The 20,142-nt window shown below is 38.8% G+C and overlaps 1 long non-coding RNA gene and 3 other non-coding genes across 5 annotated transcripts; 1 reads left to right on the forward strand and 3 right to left on the reverse strand.

Moving 5' to 3' along the window:
• Positions 1-2,923: 2,923 nt before the first annotated feature.
• On the forward strand, positions 2,924-2,997 carry TRNAI-UAU (transfer RNA isoleucine (anticodon UAU)). The gene has a single exon. It is a non-coding gene; the product is annotated as a tRNA-Ile (tRNA).
• Positions 2,998-3,727: 730 nt separating this feature from the next.
• TRNAN-GUU (transfer RNA asparagine (anticodon GUU)) lies at positions 3,728-3,801 on the reverse strand. The gene has a single exon. It is a non-coding gene; the product is annotated as a tRNA-Asn (tRNA).
• Positions 3,802-13,469: 9,668 nt separating this feature from the next.
• On the reverse strand, positions 13,470-15,776 carry LOC147788918 (uncharacterized). 2 transcript variants are annotated; one of them, XR_015412201.1, is made up of 3 exons: positions 15,459-15,776; positions 15,298-15,379; positions 13,470-13,667 (listed from the first exon to the last, which is right to left on the reverse strand). It is a non-coding gene; the product is annotated as an uncharacterized LOC147788918 (long non-coding RNA). The 2 variants fall into 2 exon arrangements; XR_015412200.1 differs by having other exon boundaries at positions 15,298-15,776.
• Positions 15,777-17,836: 2,060 nt separating this feature from the next.
• TRNAN-GUU (transfer RNA asparagine (anticodon GUU)) lies at positions 17,837-17,910 on the reverse strand. Its single transcript has one exon. It is a non-coding gene; the product is annotated as a tRNA-Asn (tRNA).
• Positions 17,911-20,142: the final 2,232 nt, after the last annotated feature.

The raw sequence follows: 20,142 nt of genomic DNA on the forward strand, positions 1-20,142 counted from the left end.
AAAGATATTTCAATTTTGACTCAGTGAAGAAGAATGAAGCTTCATTGTTATATATTTTGGGTGAATCATAATAGAGAGTAATTTAGAGTTATGGTGTTTCTTTAATGTATTTTAAGGCTTATTTATACGGTCCCTAATTATGGCCATAAAATATACATAATGACTAATTACACCATAAAGTATGAATATTACAAGCTCTTGAGATGCCTCACATAAGATCAAGGGTTTTATTCTGACGCTATATAAAGTCTATATGTAATAATTGTGAAAGAGACTTGAAAAATGTACTAAAAGAGGCATTTGTGCTTTCGTTTAGCCAATAATTAAGTTTCTTTACAATGGTATGTAGTTTAGGTTTTATGTAGAATCATTCAAGCTCGACATGATCAATCTTGCTTGTGAAGTGATTCGGATCTCAAACAAGTGTTCTTACCTTTAAATATTTGATCAACAAGGTAATCTAAATTTTACTTCCCCTTGGAGTGATTCTTATCATTAGGGCTAAGTTTAGATTGAATGTTTAGAATCATTCAAGCTAGACGTAATCGATCTTGCTTATGTAGTGATTCGAATCTCAAACAAATCTTCTTGCCTTGAGATATTCGACCTACAAGGTAATCCAAATCTTACTTCTCTGGTAGTGATTTTGATATCTTTTGGTATCATAGCTTTCCTTTGGGTTGATTTCTTACCATTTCGTATCCGAGCTTTTCCTGAGATTGATTCCTTATTATTTGGTAGGAGAGTTTTCTCTTTATTTGATTCCTTATCACAGTATCTATTGCTAACTGAAAAAGGAGAACCAAAGTCCTTTGATGAGACTCTATAGATAGAAGATTCAGCCAAGTGGGAGAAAGTCATAGATGATGAGATGAACTCACTTGCAAAGAATAATACGTGGGTGTTGATTGAGATACCTACCGAAAAGAGAGCTCTGTTAAACAAATGGGTGTTTAGAATCAAGGCTAAACCAAATGACAAAGTGATGTTAAAGGCTTGGTTAGTAATTAAAGGATATTGACACAGGAAAGATATTGATTATGCTGAACTCTTTTCTCTGGTTGTGAAATTAACTACTATCCAAATTTTGCTGAGTATTGTTGCTTCAAAGAATTGGTACCTTGGGCAAATGGATGTAAAAACAACATTTTTACATGGAGTTCTAGATGAGAAGATCTGTATGCAACAACAAAAAGATTTGCATCTCCAGGCAAAGAACACATGGTGTAGCTCAATAGGAGCTTGTACGAATTGAAACAAGCACTTAGACAATGGTATAAAAAGTTCGACTCAATGTGCAAGAGTGGTTTCCACCTGAGTGAAAATGATGATTGTTGTTACTTCAAGAAATACACTAATTCTTAGGTGTTTCTACTTCTGTATATAGATGATATACTACTTGCAGGATCTAGTATGATGGAGATAAACAATCTAAAGGCAAGTATGACTTTAATATTTGAAATGAATGATTTAAGTGCAACGAAGTAGATTCACAAGATAGGATTTCTCAAGATAGATCTGCTGGCACATTAAATCAATCCTAGGAGCAGTACATTGAGAAGATGTTGTACAAATTCAAGACTAATGATTTTAAACTTAGGACTACCCCTTTTGAAAAATTATGTTCGACCAAGAAAGTTGAAGAACATGAGTACATGGCATAAGCTCCATACGCTTTGCAGTTAGGAGTTTGATGTATGTCATGGTTTGCACTAGAATTGATATAACACATGTTATAGGAGTTGATCGCAAGTACATGGTACACCGAGAGAAATAACATTGAGAAGTTGTGACGTGACTTTAGAGATATCTAAGAGGTACATCTAGTACTTCACTTTGTTATGACAATGACAAAGTAGTTCTACAAGATTTTGTGGATGATGATCTTAGTGGAGATATATACTCTAGCAAGAGCACATCTAAATACATCCACACTATAGATAGAAAAACAGAGTTGGATGTCCAAGCTTTAAAACTGTGTTGTTGCTTCATCTACTGAGGTTGCATACGTGGCAAGAGCTGAAGTTGGAAAGGAGATGATATGGATGAAAGACTGTCTAAAATAGTTAGACAAAAAGCATACAAGAAGATTATTTATCTAGATAGTCAGAGTGCTATACAATTGGTAAAAACCTCGGTCTATCATTCAAAGACAAAACACATTAGAATATGATATCATTTCACTCGTAAGTTAGTGGAAGAAGGTGACATGTGTTTGGAGAAGATAGAGGGTGCAAAAAACTCAGCAGACATGTTGAAAAAAATGTGTTGATGTTGGAAAAAATGAAATTGTGCAAAGCTTTAATTGGTCTAGTGCAATGATGATATTGATCGGGATAAGAGTCGTTTGAGAATGAAATTCTAGATTGACTGGAATAGTCTCCAAATAGAAGAAGTGTTAGGCTATGGAGTATGCTGCTTATTTATAGCTTACGCGACTGGTTATACATAGTAAGGTTATATGTTCTAAATGAATATAGTAAAGGGGGTTTATATGTATAGTAAACTGATCTATATAAATATCTGCTTAAGAAGTGCTTTGAATATGTACTTTATGTGTATTCTCTATATAAAGACATCCATATAAGCCTCTAGTCAAGGTTCCTTCTTACAATTTCTCTCTCCTATTCTTTGTATTCATTTAGATCGAGTTTGTGAGTTATTGTGCCGCCCTAACAACACTGTGTAACTATTTTTCTTTAAGGACTCAAGTCTTTAAACCCTTAACTTTCATGAATTTTCTCTATTCATTGTTTATGTGTATTTATGATTGAATTCTCATCTTCCATTTCTCTCCAAGATTAAAGATATTTTTTAAAATTGAGGCTAAGTTGAACTCTTGGTTGCCCAAAGTTTGGGCATCACTCTAAATTTTATTGGTGTTATTGAAGGTTTATTTGTGGGTGGTTTTGGAATCATCCAAGGTTCTGTAGCTCAGTTGGTTAGAGCGTTGGTCTTATGAGCCGAAGGTCGTGGGTTCAAACCCCGATAGAACCAACATCCTTGGGATATTGGATATGTGATTTTTCAAATTATAAAATGTCCTCAGCTCCTTCAAACTTCAACCTTTTCTGGTTTAAATTTGGGTGAAAATTGAAGATTAGAATTGATTTCTAGAATATGCAAAAATCGAAGATTATCTATATTACAAAGATTTTCACAAGCCCCTCTTCATGTAACACTTTAGTCCCAATCAAGAGTTTTGTATACTAAATTTTTGCATTAATAATCCTAGTTGGAATTGATTTCTAGAATATGCAAAAATTGAAGATTATCTATATAAGAAAGATCTTCATAAGCCCCTCTTCATGTAACACTTTAGTCCAATCAAGAGTTTTGTATACTAAATTTTTGCATTAATAATTTGAATTCTTAGAATTTTATTGTGAGTCTTAGGGTTGAATTTCAAGAGGGTGCCGAAAAAAAAAAAAATCCTTAGAAAAAATCAAAAAAATAAAATAAAACTAAAATTAAGAAAATTAGGAAAATTGGTCAAAATCAATCTCGATAAGAGATAAAAGAAGCGGTCATCGTGACTCCATCCCCCCTCAAGCATGATCCCGACCATACCTCTTTCAAGAACTTGTTGAGATTCTGAATACTTGAATCATCAAAATCCATCCTGAATCAAGAGAAAGAACCGATAAGATTTCATATTTTTACTCTCAAAGTTTCCTCAAATCCGTGAGGTTTTTTAGTCTCATAGCATACACATCCATCCTCCAATCGCTAGAAGGAGGGCTTGAACCTCCGACCTTGTGGTTAACAGCCACACGCTCTAACCAACTGAGCTATTCCAGCCAATTGTTTGTAAAAATTCAAGCCCACATCTAGCAAAGGTTGTCCATTTTGGCACATTACGTATTATCATTAGTCTCACAGTATTAAAACGCACCTATTAGGGAGAAGTTTCTGCACCCTTATAAGGATTGCTTTGTTCCTCTCTCCAACTGCTAGCAGATATTGCCTGTTTACAGCACAGTTTTGTGTGTTTCATATGGCTTGAATAATCAATTGTAAATATTTTGTTGCCTATCAGGATAAAGATACTGAGACGAAACCAGTATATGAAAGATATCACATTAGAACATGAGATAAGATAAGAGAAAAGTACCTGGATTTAGGATACCAGTTTTACACTTTCGAGGACGAAAGTTTCTTTTAGGTGTATATGATGTAAGGATTCGAAAAAAAAAATTGATTAAATATTTATCTAATGGGTGAAAGGAAGTCAGTCTTGAGAAAGTTGAAATTAAGGTTGAGTTAGTATCTAAAGTTTTCCAACCTCACTTTCTTCATGAATATTGATTTCAATGAAGAGCCTAAGCCACAAAGCTACTAAATAAATTGTGTTGCTCATGAAATTTTAAGAGAAGGCTCAATATGACAGGATAATGTTATGTATGAAATTTGGTGACCTAGTTATGACAACGGGCTAAACCAAGTGTAGGTATAAAATGACTAAAATGCCCCTATTATTATGTACCACTAGCTTATAACCAAAGTAACCTCTAAATGACCTGAAATTTGATGAGGAGCCTTATGTCATGGTGCAAAGGGATTACAAAAAGTTAGAAGGCCATTGGAATATTTTGAAGAATTAAACCAAAATTCGGGGTGGTAAATCACCCAAAGACCCTTATGAAAATTTTAAGATGGTTTTTAAGATCTTAGAAGATTCAAAATACTATGAAAATTATATTAAGGGTAAGTATGCAAGGAAATAAGGAGATTAGGACAACTTTCGAATGTGAACCAAGAGAAAAAGTAAGAAACTACATTTCAACCGTTTATAAGAAATCAAGATTTTTATGAATACCAAGTGACAAGATGGTTATGCAAGATTTATACATGCAAAGAAATATTTATGATTCATGTGGATATGGGCGTATCCGTTAAGAATTTTTCCTTAGTTGTACCTCAAGACTTAACAAAGAACTGTTAGGTTAAGTTAAGGACCCCAGTAATTCTAAAATCAAAACACTTCTGGACAAGTTTGTTTTAGAGGCATATGACCTAATAGCCAAAATAACTAAATAAATAAATATAGTTTAAAAAAAATTACTTAAAAAAAATTTCTTCACACTTCTCTCTACTAATCTCTCGTCCCTTCCCTCAATTATCTCTATGCAACCAAATCCTCATCTCATAATATTAGTAGATTTTTTTTTATTCTAATTTTGTTTTTAGGAAATCACAATCACTTATATATCCCTAATTTTGTTGCAATTATTTATCCTAATTTTATTGGAATTATTTAGACAGGATCAAAGCAAAAGAATCAATTAAAAATGGCCCAAAATGCTCCTAACACAATTAAAAGAGAGAGAAAAAATATATATAGATAAAAAGAGAGGAAGATTTGGAAAAAAAAAATGGAAGATTGAGGGCATAATTTCAAATTAAAAGTAAATACAGATAAAGAAAGAGGAAGATTAAGTGAATAGAATTAAATGATCAAACAAAAGAAATAATTGTTGATGGACCAAAATTAAATGATAAAACAAAAGAAATAATAGAGTGTAACGACCCTAAATGTCCACGTATCCAGAGTTGCCACTAACATCTCATGCTCATCTCAAATGCAGAACATAACTCTAAAAATTCTCATCTTAAATAGCGAAAAATTTAAAACTTTAGATTAGATTAAATCACTAGAAAACACTATCGAACTTACGTGTTTCAAACATCGTGCTGGAGTTCAAAATAAGATAAAAACAATTACAAATTAAATAATTTAAACAAATGAAATGCAAACACCCTAATCAAACAAAGACTAGGAATTTTAAATATGCAACTATCCTATGCACGCGCCACAGTCTCTGATCACGATGTCGCCGTCAATCGTACATGGGTGTTTGCCTTTACCTGAAAAACAATGTGGCACACGGCCGGGAACTCATTTACTATTGGCATGTTTTCTAGGGTCTTCTCTTTTCCTCTTACGTCTGTAGCACATGCTAATATAGTCCATCCATCTTGTTGGACTAACCTCTTTGCTTTCTTCATCGAGACTACCTTGGGGGTAATCCCGGTACTTGTGCCTTTAAATTTAAAGGTAGGTCCCATCGGTGGTGAAAATTTTACTTCCTTTTTATGACAATCTGTACTAGAACAGTTTTTGGCTAGCCAATCCATGACTAATAAGACGTCAAAATCCGTCATGTTTACTACCATCAAGTCAACGCTTAGAGTTTGGTTCCTTATGATTACTTGGCCATTCTTTACTCTATCCCTAGCTACTAAGTCTACCCCCGAAGGGGTGCTTACAAACATTTCATGCAATAAGGGTTCTAATTCGAACAATGCTTGTACCACAAAAGGCATAGAAATAAAGGAATGCGTGGAACCAGAATCAAATAAGGTAAAAGCGAAATGACCTAAAATAGATAGTGTACCTGTAACCACAGTGTCAGACCTCCCAGTATCCTTTCTCGTAGATGCGTAGGCCCTAGCTTGAGCTCGCGGTGGTGCTGGTTGTTCCATCTGCTCTACTATTCTAGGCGGGTTTGGTTGTGCTTCAGCGTTTCTGGCCATACAGTTCACGACAATGTGCCCCTCTTCACCATATCTGTAACACGCTAGGCTGTCAGCCATGCACCCCCCACCGTGTATTCTTCCACAGATAGTGCACCCTTCTTCTCTCCTCCCTCTAGCCCCATCTTGATTCCTAGGGTCCCTGTGGGTACGTCGAGGAGGTTGACGCTCATTCCATCTTGGAGCAAGTTTGTAGTTGGAACGGTGCCTATGTGCTAGTGGCGGACAGTCAGAGCCTCCTTATTCATGTGGGCGCTTCTGCCCAATTACTACCGGCTCCTCACGTCGTTTCTCATCCTTTTGTTTCTCTAAAGCCTTGGCATTTCTCAAGACTTCCTCATAGGTCTTTGGGTTGAATGCTTCCAGCATGCCGCGGATTCTTGGTTCCAGACCTAGTACAAATTTCTCTATCATCTTTTCTTAGGTGTTCAACATAGACCGTGCAAATTTCTTGAGTCTCTTAAACTCTTAGTTGTATTTCTCCACTGTGAGTCCGCCCTGTACCAAATGGGTGAACAACTGCTGCCTCTTAAGTCGCTTTGACTTAGGATAATATTCTTTAAGGAAGGCCTCCTTAAATCGTTCCCAGTTCATAGGTCCCCTTTTGGGTTAAGAAGGGTTTTATTATCTCTCCACCATATCTCTGCGTCCTTCTATAAGACGAATGTTGTGCAGACGATCTTTTGGTTCTCTGGGCACTCCATAGTCTCAAAGGTAGTTTCTACAGATGCAATCCACATTTGGGCTTCTATGGGGTCTTCTAAGGAACCGGTGAATGGTCGAGGGTCATATCTCTTGAAATCCTTTATCCACTTTGAACATCTAATAGGTTATGGAGTGTTTACTGGGGCGTTGGCCTGAGCATCGGCCTCTGCCTGTGCTTGGGCCAGTGTTTGTGCCTGTGCTTGGGCCTATTCATGGGCTTGTTGGCTAGCTAGTAGATTGACTTGCTGAGTGGTTACTAGGGTTTGAATTAAGGCTTGGATGGACTCACACATTAACTTAGTATTAGCATCTATTTCGGTCTGGGGGTGCAGCCTCAGGTGCGGCTTGTGGTGGTAAAGTAGGCTGGGGTGGAAGCTTAGCTTGTGGTGGAGGCTCAGCTTGTAGTGGAGGCGCTAAAGGTGGTAGCACAATTGGTGGTAAGACTGGGGGCATCGTAACTGTTACTAACCCAGCCTCTGATCCTTCTCGAGGTGGGCCCTCTTATGGTGTTTCTATAACACGTACGGAAGCATTTTGGATCTTAGGCACTCTAAGTACATTAATTATAGTAAACTAGCTAGCATGTTCAAGAGCATTAAAACTCAATGAATTTGAATACTAACCTTTTGTAGTTCAAATTCCTTTTTTCTCACGAACCGATTTCGAACTACTACTAGCATCTTCCCTACTATTCTCCGGCCTTAGAGCAGGATTGTGGAATCTAGTGAGTGACTAAACTTGATAGGAATTTAATATAGGTAAATTGAGAATTTTGAGTGATTTTCTCAAAGTTATTTTTTTTAAGCAAAAAATTCATGTAAGTTGATCACTCTATTTGTAGAGTCATATTTGCATGTTCATGCAAATTTGAGATCACAGAATTTTGACACTAAAAAATTCCACTCAAATTTGTGGGATTATATGGCAAGCATGCAAGTTTGAGTTAACCTTTTGACACTCAAAATTCCACTCAATTTTGTGGGGTTTACTGGGCAAACATGCATGTTTGGTTAAACCAAATTTTGACACTCAAAATTCCACTCAAATTTGTGGGATTATGTGGCAAAAATGCAAGTTTGGTTAAACCATATATTGACACTCAATATTTCACTAACTCAAACATATATTTTTCCATTATTGAAGACAATCTTTTGACTTTCTTTATTTTAATTCAACAATTAATTTAAATAATTAATTTCAAATTAAAATAATATTAAAGGATTAATTAAACAATTTAATTAATATTTAACATTAAATAAAATGTCAATCCCAATCAATTCCTACACAATTAAAATATTTAAATCATATTTAAATATCTCAAATTCTCTCTTTTTGTTTAATTCATAATTAAAACAAAATGCGGTTAAATATATCGTATATAACGTGTATTCCTTAATTTAAATTCGAACACTTCGAACTCACTAGTCACACTGTTCTAAGGTTTAGTCCGATATGAGCTAGCAAAGGGACCTAATGGACCTACAGATCATGGGCTCCAACGATTCGAGATTAACCGACTAAACTAATTAACCTTGTTAACCAACATTCGTTAACTACTAGGACACTCCAGTATAGCCTAGTAGTTGCACTCCCCTCACTATAGATATATTTCTATCCATTTGATATATAACCATGATAGTAAGTCGATCCTTCACAGGTTGTTCGTAACTAGAGCTGGGTCAATTTACCGTTTTAACCCTAAAGTTACTTCTTGATCCTTAAGTCCCACTGATCCTCTAATGAACAATTGGTTTGTGGTTCAACCACCAAACCGAATCTCTCTCGGGCCAATGAGAGGTTGGGGCCCCTTGTTCAAGACTTGGAGTCAGTACTTAAGGGAACAACGTCTCTACTATCCCTAAAAGCGGGTAGGAGTGAATTTCATCTTACACCCTATGTCCCCGCTATTCACCCAATCTTACCCCTGAAATGGGAGGCTTATTGAGTCGGTGAACTCGGGCCACTCTCACCCATGCAAATCTAAGGATAATTTCGAATAAACAGGAGTTCATAGTTAGCTCAGGATTAAGATCGAGTTACCTAGGTCATCGAATGAAAAAATCAGTCTCAACAGTAAACGACATTATAAAGTGACAGTGGTTTTCTTCATGGTCCGATCTTATTCAATACTCATTGCATAGAACGCCCCCACTCACATGTCTCCACATGTACAATTTAGTGATCACATTGTTTATATCATATACAAAAGTGGGCCACATCCATAGTGTCCCCAGAACAAGGTACTCAGCCTTATCTCTATACTATAGATCATTTTGACTATATACTTGAACTTGATTAACTCTTATGTCTCTACATATAGTTTAAGTAATCATACTATAGCTAGAGTGTTCTTAGATTATTGGATTCAGATTCATGATCGTAAAATTCACTTTCTTAAATAACAATCTTTAATGAATAAACATCAATAATAACTTTATTGAAAGTAGAATATGTTTTTGTTTACAAACTATGAGTTTTAGGACATAAAACCCAACACCCTCTACTATCACACCTCATCCTATTCCTCTAAGATGGGGTCGCCCCCATCCTCGTCTTCCTCTTCCTCTTCCTTTTCTTCATCCTCTGGCATGGTTCTATAAACCAATATCAGGTTGCTTAAGTCTAAGGTCTTAATACTATGCATAAATAAATAACAATATACACAGTATACAATACATCATAATGCCACAAAAGTAAACACTCAACATGCTATACATCATATCATACTCATTAATAAATACTTAAAATATACCACAATTTTAGCAATATTAACAAGAAAATGCATGCGAGTTCAAAAACGTTTCTCCTTTCTTATCTTATGCAAGGCGTTCCTGACGGTGACGAGGCATCGATGTTGGGACCATGGAACGTTTCTAGCCTACATCGTAGGCTAGTTTACAGAATCTAAAACCTAGAGCTCTGATACCAACTGTAACGACCCTAAATTTCCACATATCTAGAGTCGCCACTAACATCTAATGCTCATCTCTAATGCAGAACATAACTCTAAAAATTCTCATCTTAAATAGCCAAAAATTTAGAAGTTTATAATACATTAAATCACTAGAAAACACTACCGGACTTACATGTTTCAGACATTATGCTGGAGTTCAAAATAAGATAAAAACAACTACAACTTAAATAATTTAAACAAATGAAATGCAAACACCCTAATCTAACCAAGACTAGAAATTTTAAATATGCAACTATCCTATGCACGCGCCACAGTCTCTGATCACGATGTCACCGTCAACCGTACATGGGCGTCTTACCTTTACCTGAAAAATAATGTGGCACACGGCCTAAGTATTTCGAAGATATACTCGGTAAGTGACCCACTATAGGGGCCATGCTAATGCAGACACATGCAATCATGAATTAGGGACCTGTCTCTAATCATCATAAGGGTGACCTCCAGTCTCAGACAAATTGGATGTATAGTACTTCCCTACATACGACTCACACGTGCAAGTGTGAATCTCCAGGGTGCTCGCACACCCCCTGGACCATCTGGTCAAGCTAATCTGTAGCAACGTTCGGAGGTCAGCGGAACCCCATAGTATCATGCGCCTCTTGAACACCCTCATCGGTGCGCATTCGCACTCATCATCATACGGTGCGCGTCTGCACCCATCATCTGTAGGGGAAGTAGCCCTATGCTTATGAACACACAATATGCATGAGGTCCCTCTAAATCCAATTATACTTCTCTTCTGACACAACCCTCTAATCTCATCTCTTTATTACACTATGTAACACGTGCTCATGGATATTTACATTAATATCATTTTCATACTCTTAGGGTTGTGTCCTATATCGATCTACGACGTGATGCAATATGGCATACAACATCAAAAGGCATGTTCAAAATGTAAAACATCATCATGTTAATCACATCGTCATGCATACATCATACTCATCATAGAAGCCATTAAGTACATCAAATACAACATGTACCTCATGCGTCGAAACATAAACAACGTACATTTAACATACATCACAGCACAACGTCATACTCATACATCATCATAATTCAAACAATCTTTAGCCTATCCTATAGTAAGGCCACTTACTTGGTTGGCCTTGGCCGAAGTACAAACTAATTAGCTAACGTAAGCTCCTATTCTTTGAGAGTTGCTTCCTACGTTGCCGGGGTTTGTTTCCTATGACACCGTTCGCCATCTTCCATTAGTATTATCACAATTAAATTACTATTAACTTAGTAAATGTGAAATACATATCTAAAACGGCCTCGAATACCTTAATCAGCGCCAAAAACAGATCTGGAGGGGTCGAAACGGTGGAAATCGGGCCAAAAACAGGTGAGCCGAGCCGAAACAGCTGCTGGGAGCCATCGGAGGAGCCACCGAGCGTCATCTGAGGGAGCCCGAGCCATTGTGCTGAGCGGAGCTAAGGGACCGCTTGCGTCACTGTGTACCACGTGGCAGTAGTAGAACACGCCACGTCGTGCGGTGGCGTCAGGTCAAAGCGCGGGCACAGTCTGGTTTTGGTCGTTGTTTGGGTCGTCGGCTGTAGAAGGCTACTGGGCCAGACTGATCGTTGGGCCTTCACTTACTGGACTGGGCCGCAGGTGTTTCGGTTGTAGGGCGGTTCGGTTGGACTGTGGGTTTGGTCTCAGGTTGGTTCAACTGAACGATTGGCTACTGGGCTTGATTGAGGTTTGGGTCACTATAGTTGGGTTGGGCCGAAGGCAGAGGCTGAGGGGAAAGAAGTCAGGCTGGCTCTCGAGTTTTGGGTTCAGGTTGGCCCGGATCCGGTGCATCTCGTCTTCCTTACCCAACTTCGGCCGATTTTCAGGCGCGGTTCCTCTCTCCTTTCCGTGGCGTTTTCGTTGTCGATTTCGGTCCCCTTGCTTCCTTTTTCTCTCTTTTTGTTGTTCTCTTTCCTTCCTCGACGTTTTGTGGCATCACAATTCCTAAAACCACATATCTAAGAACATTTAAGAAAATCCAATTTTCAACCTCGGTTACCAACGATAACGCGTACGAAAAGGCACAAAACGTACCTTTAGTTATTGTGCCGTCCTTAGGAATCCTTCTTGTGATGATAACTACGCGTTTTGCGTCGATTTTCGGGTGGTTTGGGACTCGTCGAAAAAATTGGAAACTCACCGATGTTATTCGAAATCTCTCTCTCTCTCTCTCTCTCTCGTATTTTCGTATTTTCTTTCTTTTCACTGTTTGCAGGTATTCTGAGGTGTTCTAGGAGTCTTAGGCTGAAGGCTAAGCGGGGTGTGGTTGTCGTTTAGCGTGGAATCCGCGAAACTCGGCAGTTGCCAGAAAACTCGCAGGTTTTTCGACGACTGAGTTTTTTTTTTTTTTTTTCCTTTTTCTTTTTCTTTTTCTTTTTCTTTTTCTTTTTCTTTTTCTTTTTCTTTTTCGTGGTCCTTAGATAGAGAGCAAGAAAGTTCAAAACAGTTTGGGAATAGAATTAAATGATAAAACAAAAGAAATGACATAGGGCAAGAAAGTACATGACTGTGAAAGTAAAATAACTCTATCAATTTTTTTAACAATAAATTAATAACAATACAAAATGAAATTTTTAATAATTATTAAATATTTCAAGACTTTAGTCATGCAAAAACTCTAATGTTCGCATAAAATCTAACTCATGGACTATGCTAAATCAGAGAAATCATTTTGCAGAAGTTCGGATTTCAAACGGATGATTTCAAAGAACAAAATTGAAATTTAAATAAGTGACAACAACTTAAGCTAATCAGGTAAGTGAATTTGTTCTAGGATAGGCTAGAAATTGTATGAGTTACAATTTTAATGTATGTGCGAAATATATATAGTTTGATGTATGATGTACTTGATATGTTGGATCCACTTTATGGTGATATGATGAGTATGATGATTGCATGAAATTTGTCTTAATATGTTGATGTTTTCCATATTAAGCATGCTATATGATGATGAGTGCCATATTGCATCATGTCGATAGACCGACATAGGACGCAACCCTAAGAGCATGAAAATTATATTAATATAAATATCCAACGAGCATGTGTTACTTAATGTAACAAAGAGATGAGAATTGAGGATTGTGTCATAAGAGATGATATGAAAATTAGAGGGATCTCATGCATGTTGTATGTTCATGTCACGACTCGATTTTCGAGGCTTCGAAAAACCGAATCGTGACTAAAAAGACGAAATCGAAAACAAACAAAAGGAAAACAAAACAAAAGAAAAGCAAAGTAAAAAGATAAAAATACTTTGAATTAAAACAAAAGAGAGAAATTTTGTTTGTTAATTATTACAAAAGAAATTGCAAATATAAAATGAAATACAAAAGACTCTAAAAGACCGAAAAGGGACTGACGCTCCGGAACGACCCCCTCTGTGACTGTACAGCTCTCAAACGCTCCTCTACCTCGACCAGCAGCCAGCGAACACCTGAGAAAAATAAAGGAGAACGAGATGAGTATAAAAATTATACTCAGTAATTCACCTACTTGTAGGCTCTCTTCGCATCTTAATTTAACAGAACTCCCATGGTTTCCTAATTCGGTTCTAGGATATCGGGTTCTAATCTTAGTCTCTTGGGGCTTGCCCCTTGGGTTTCACCGGTTCATCATCCTTTCATTAGTCATCTAGAGGTTCCTTATGCCAAGCTGATATGGTCGGTATCTCTCTATGAGGCGCTACCTCTACATGGCTATCTAGGACTACATGGTATCTAGCCTTGGGGTGTGCTGAATACCCCTACGCCCATATAGTCCTCCTATGGGGGGCGCGACCCAACCCGTTCCCATGCAGCTAATGGGCTGTACGACGTGGGGACACATTTCCCATGCGAAATGGCTAAGAGCAGTAAGGACTGATCAGGGACCCTTGGTCCTCCCACGAAGCTATAGATACCGTTCTCACGCTAGCAATTTATGAACACTCCTAGGTACTTTCTTGCCGTGGTAAACCGTTAAGTTTCTAGGGGAAAATTAAGTCTGACTAGAGCGGCATATCGCTCCTAACAGAAATTCCCTAATCTTATCATAGAAATGGGCCCTAGCAATTAACAGAGGGTGCATGCAATCTTCTTCTAACATCATAGTATGTAATTCATGCAAACTAGGCATACTGGCTCAATGGGGCGATGACCTCCATCAAGCACCCAGAGCACGAAATTCACGCTCAATGGGGCGAATTCGTCCATCAAGCACCTGAAGCACGGAATACACAATTCCAACATAAATTAAACGCATGCATACGTACAACAGAAGCTTAAGGCATACAAGCAATATTCAAATAATTCACCCAACACATCATAACAATCCATCTTATTAATCTCATTCATGGAGAGCTAATTTAAGGCAAAATTACGAACATGCATACATACAATCCAAGCGAACCCTACAAGTATTTCTTCCTAAATACCGGGTGGTGACTTACCTGGTTGACGCGTGCCCTTTTTGCTAGCGTTTCTTTGCCCGTGAGGTGTCTAAAAGTACTGATTTCTTTAAATTAGGTTCCTATTCACGTAAGAACAGTATTAGAACTGGAACCGGGACAAAAATCGGGCAAACAGAAAACAATCGGGCCAAATTGGCCGTTCCACGCGCTCTCACGCCCCAGCAGCGCACTGGGAGCGCGTGGTCACGCGCACGGGAAGGCGCCAGTCGCAGGCTGCACGCGCGCCCGCCTCCGCGTAGTCGCAGGTCGACCGGTCCGGTCGGCTCGGCTCGCGTCGCGGTTTGGCCCGGCTTGCGGGCGACACGTGTCGACGCCTCGTTGGAGCTGTGTTGCTCCAGCCGATGGTCGACGCGTGTCCGGCGCCTGTCGCCGCCGTCCGCCGCTCGCCGGCCGACTCTCTCTCTCTCTCTTTTTTTTTTCTTCTTCTTTCTTCTCTGCCCTTTGAAAACCGAAACACAACCCTCTTTTCTGATTTTCATATCTTTCGATCCGTAGATCGGATCGACATGATTCCTTCGGCAAAGTTTTAGATCGTGTTATGGGCTACGTCTTCGTATTTTTTTTATAATTTTTTCTTAAATACCGGACGAGTTAAGAAGGTCAGAATTTTGCTCACCGTTCTCGGACGACTCTCGGATCTCCGCCTCCGGGTTGAGGTCTCGGCCAAACTTCTTCACAGATCATGCGTAGAGTTGTTCCTAGATGAATATATCAAGATTTCAGATCTTGATTCACAAAGGAAAACCGTAGATCTGAGAAAACGTTCAAGATCCTTACCTTGCGGGTTTTCCGACTTCTTGATGAAAAATGGGACTCCGGCCACTCACATTCTCTTTTCCCTTCCAAGAAAGTCTCTCTGCATGATCTTCACCTCCTTGCATCATGATCTTCACCGGAATTGACTCCGACGGTAGTTTTCAGTGAGTCTTCCGGCAGTTCATCCTTTCTCCTCTCTCTAGGTTCTCTCTACCCCTTTCTCTCACTATCTCTCTTTTGCAGGACTATGGATGAGGTTTCATTTGGACCCCTTAGGTGGTTGGAGGGGCAAATTTACCTATTTGCCCCTCTCGACTTTTCCTATTTTTTTTTTCTTTTTCTATTTCTATTTCTCTTTCTTCGGACAGTTCATATGCATAGGGATACTTCCCCAAGTGATTTTGATATCATTTGGTATCAGAGCTTTCCTTGGGTTGATTTCTTACCATTTCGTATCCGACTTTTCCTTGGATTGATTCCTTATTATTTGGTAGGAGAGCTTTCTCTTTATTTGATTTCTTATCACAGTATCTATTGCTAACTGACGAAGAAGAACCAAATTTCTTTGATGAAGCCCTATAGGTAGAAGATTCAACCAAGTGGGAGAATGTCATGGATGATGAGATGAGCTCACTTGAAAAGAATAATACGTGGGTGTTGATTGAGTTGCCTACAGAAAAGAGAGCTTTGTTGAACAAATGGGTGTTCAGAATCAAGGATGAACCAGATGATAAAATGATGTCAAAGGCTTGGTTAGTAGTTAAAGGATATTTACCTACAAAAGATATTGATTATGCTGAAATCTTTTCTCCTGTTGTGAAATTAACTACTATCCAAATTTTGCAGAGTATTGTCGCTTCGGAGAATTGGTACCTTGGGAAAATTGATGTAAAAATAACATTTTTACATGAAGTTCTAGATAAGAAGATTTGTATGCAACAACCAAAAGATTTGCATCTCCATGCAAAGAACACATGGTGTAGCTCAATAAGAGCTTGTATGAACTGAAACAAGCACCGAGACAATGGTACAAAAAGTTTGACTCCTTAATGTGCAAGAGTGGTTTCCACTGTAGTGAAAAGGATCAGTGTTGTTACTTTAAGAAATACACTGATTCTTATGTGTTTCTACTCCTGTATGTGGATGATATACTAATTGCACGACATTGCATGATATACTAATTGGAGCATTTAGAAGACCTTGCATCCCAGTTTGACTCAATAAAATATGACATTGCATGAATTTGAACTATTTTCTTTAGATGCAACTTAAGCTAAACGAATCACCTTTCACACACTTCACTCTACATGAAGAGCTTCACATTCCTTGTTAATTGGGTCAAGACTACGCTGATCTTGGAAAATTATCGAATGAATCTTGAAAAATTATCGAATGAATCTTGAAAAATTATCGAATGAATATCTTATAGTACCATGCTTTCCTCAAGAAACTCCTCACATATACGGTTGAGGTTGGCCATGGTAGTATATCACTGTATTAACTTTAATTGAATCCACTAAAATACCCTTGATATTACATGTCTAAGAAAAGTCACTTCCTAAAGCTAAAACTCACACTTTAAGAACTTGGTGTATATACTAATTGCACGAAAAGCTAAAAATACAACTTCTCTAACACGGTTCCCTCCTTCTCATGTCTTTTACATCTGTGACGCTAGCCAATAGAGCCGAAGCACCATGACTTACTATCCTGGTAACTTATAACTAATTGGAGCATTTAGAAGACCTTGCATCCCAGTTTGACTCAATAAAATATGACATTGCATGAATTTGAACTATTTTCTTTAGATGCAACTTAAGCTAAACGAATCACCTTTCACACACTTCACTCTACATGAAGAGCTTCACATTCCTTGTTAATTGGGTCAAGACTACGCTGATCTTGGAAAATTATCGAATGAATCTTGAAAAATTATCGAATGAATCTTGGAAAATTATCGAATGAATATCTTATAGTACCATGCTTTCCTCAAGAAACTCCTCACATATACGGTTGAGGTTGGCCATGGTAGTATATCACTGTATTAACTTTAATTGAATCCACTAAAATACCCTTGATATTACATGTCTAAGAAAAGTCACTTCCTAAAGCTAAAACTCACACTTTAAGAACTTGGTGTATATACTAATTGCACGAAAAGCTAAAAAAATACAACTTCTCTAACACGGTTCCCTCCCTCTCATGTCTTTTACATCTGTGACGCTAGCCAATAGAGCCGAAGCACCATGACTTACTATCCTGGTAACTTATAACTTCTCTAACACGGTTCCCTCCCTCTCATGTCTTGTACGTCTATGACGCTAGCCAATAGAGCCCAAGCACCATGACTTAATATATATGGTTAACTTATTTTAGTTCGTATCGCCCTTCACTCCCATCGCTAGAAGGAGGGCTTGAACCTCCGACCTTGTGGTTAACAGCCACACGCTCTAACCAACTGAGCTATTCTAGCAGATAATTTATCAAATCAAAGCCCACCACTAGTAGATATTATCAGCTTTTGTTCGTTACGTATCGCTATCAGCCTCACGATTTTAAACCGCATCTACTAGGAAGAGGTTTTTAGACCCTTGTAAGAAATGTTTCTTCCCCTCTCCAATCGATGTGGGATCGCAACCCACCCCTTCTGTGGGCCCAACATCCTCACTGGCACATCTCCTGGTGATTAGTTCTGATATCATTTGTAAAAGTCCAAGCCCACTTCTAGCAGAGATTGTCCATTTTGGCACATTACATATTACCATCAGCCTCACAATATTAGAACGCGCCTATTAGGGAGAGGTTTTCGCAACCTTATAAGGATTGCTTTGTTCCTCTCTCCAATCGCTAGTAGATATTGTCGGCTTTCGTTTATCGCCATCAGTCTCATGCTTTTAAACCGCATCTACTAGGGAGAGGTTTTCAGACCCTTGTAAGAATTGTTCTTCCCCTCTCCAATCGATGTAGGATCTCATAATCCACCTGGGACCAGCATACCACATCTACTAGGGAGAGGTTTTCAGACCCATGTAAGAAATGTTTTCAGACCCTTGTAAGAAATGTTTTCAAACCCTTGTAAGAAATGTTTCTTTCCCTCTTCAATCGATGTCGGATCGCATAAGCCACCCTTCTGTAAGCCCAACATCCTCACTGGCACATCTCCTTCATATTATAAAAAAGGATGAATGTGTATCGCCTTCATCTTGACCTTTTCGATCCGAAAACTAACTTCTCTAACGTTGTTCCCTCTCATGTCTTGTACGTCTATGATGCTAGCCAATAGAGGCCAAGCACCATGACTTAGTAGCTTCTTCCCCTTCAAAGTGAAGATCACTTTCACGACCTGATTTTCGAGGCTTCGAAAAATCGAATCGTGACTAAAAAGATGAAATCGAAAACAAACAAAAAAAGAAAAGAAAATAAAAAGAAGAGTGAATTAAAAAGATGAAAATCAAATAAAATTAAAATATTTCAAAAGAGGATTTAAGTTTACAAAAAGGTAATAAAATACAAATATAAAAGAAATTCGCAAAAGACTCCAAAAGACCGAAAAGAGATACGCTCTGGAACGACCCCCTCTGTGACCGCACAACTCTCGAACGCTCCTCCACCTCGACAGGCACCTGACAAAAAAAGTAGAAAGGAATGAGTATAAAAATTATACTCAGTAAGCCACCTACTTGTAGGCTCTCTTCGCATCTTAGTTTAACAGAATTCCGACGATTTCCTACTTCGGTTCTAGGACATCTGGTTCTAATCTTAGTCCCTTGGGGCTTCCCCTTGGGTTTCACCGGTTCGTCGTCCTTTCATTAAACGTCTAGAGGTTCCTTACGCCAAGCTAATATGGTCGGTATCTCTGGCTGGAGCGACATATCGCTCCTAACAGTAATTCTCTAAGCTTATCATAGAAATGGGCCCTAGCAATTAATAGAGTGTGCATGCAACCTTCTTCTGACATCATAGTATGTAATTCATGCAAACTAGGCATACCGGCTCAACGGGGCGATGACCTCCATCAAGCACCCAGAGCACAAGTTCGCGCTCAATGGGGCGAATTCGTCCATCAAGCACCCGGAACACGGCATACACAATTCTAACATAAATTAAACGCATGCATACATACGGCGGAAGCTTAAAGGCAACACTCATGTAATTCACCCAATACAAACATAACAATTAATCTGACTAATACTTTACATGGAGAGCTAATCTGAAGCAGAACTGCTAACATGCATGCAATCCAAGCGAATCCTACAAGTATTTCTTCCTAAATACTGGGTGGTGACTTACCTCGTTGACGCGTGCCGTTTTTGCTAGCGTTTATTTGCCCGTGAAGTGTCCAAAAAATACTAATTTCTTTCAATTAGGTCCCTATTCACGTAAAAACAGTATTAGAACTGGAACCGGGACAAAAATCGGGCAAACAAAAAGCAACCGGGCCAAATTGGTCGTTCCACACGCGTTCACACGCCAGCAGCGTGCTGAGAGTGCGTGGTCACGCGCGCGGGAAGGCGCTAGTCGCAGGCTGCACGCGCGCTCGCTTCCGCGTAGTCGCAGGCTGCACGCGCGCCCGCTTCCGCGTAGACGCGGGTAGGCCGGTTCGGTCCGGTCCGGTCGGCTCGGCTCGCGTATGCGGTTCGGCCTGGCTTGCAGGTGACACGTGTCGACGCCTCGATGGAGCTGTGTTGCTCCAGCTGATGGTCGA

The sequence above is a fragment of the Cucurbita pepo genome, chromosome 16, assembly GCF_057944985.1.
Source record: "Cucurbita pepo subsp. pepo isolate OVF chromosome 16, ASM5794498v1, whole genome shotgun sequence".
Classification (NCBI taxonomy): Eukaryota; Viridiplantae; Streptophyta; class Magnoliopsida; order Cucurbitales; family Cucurbitaceae; genus Cucurbita; species Cucurbita pepo.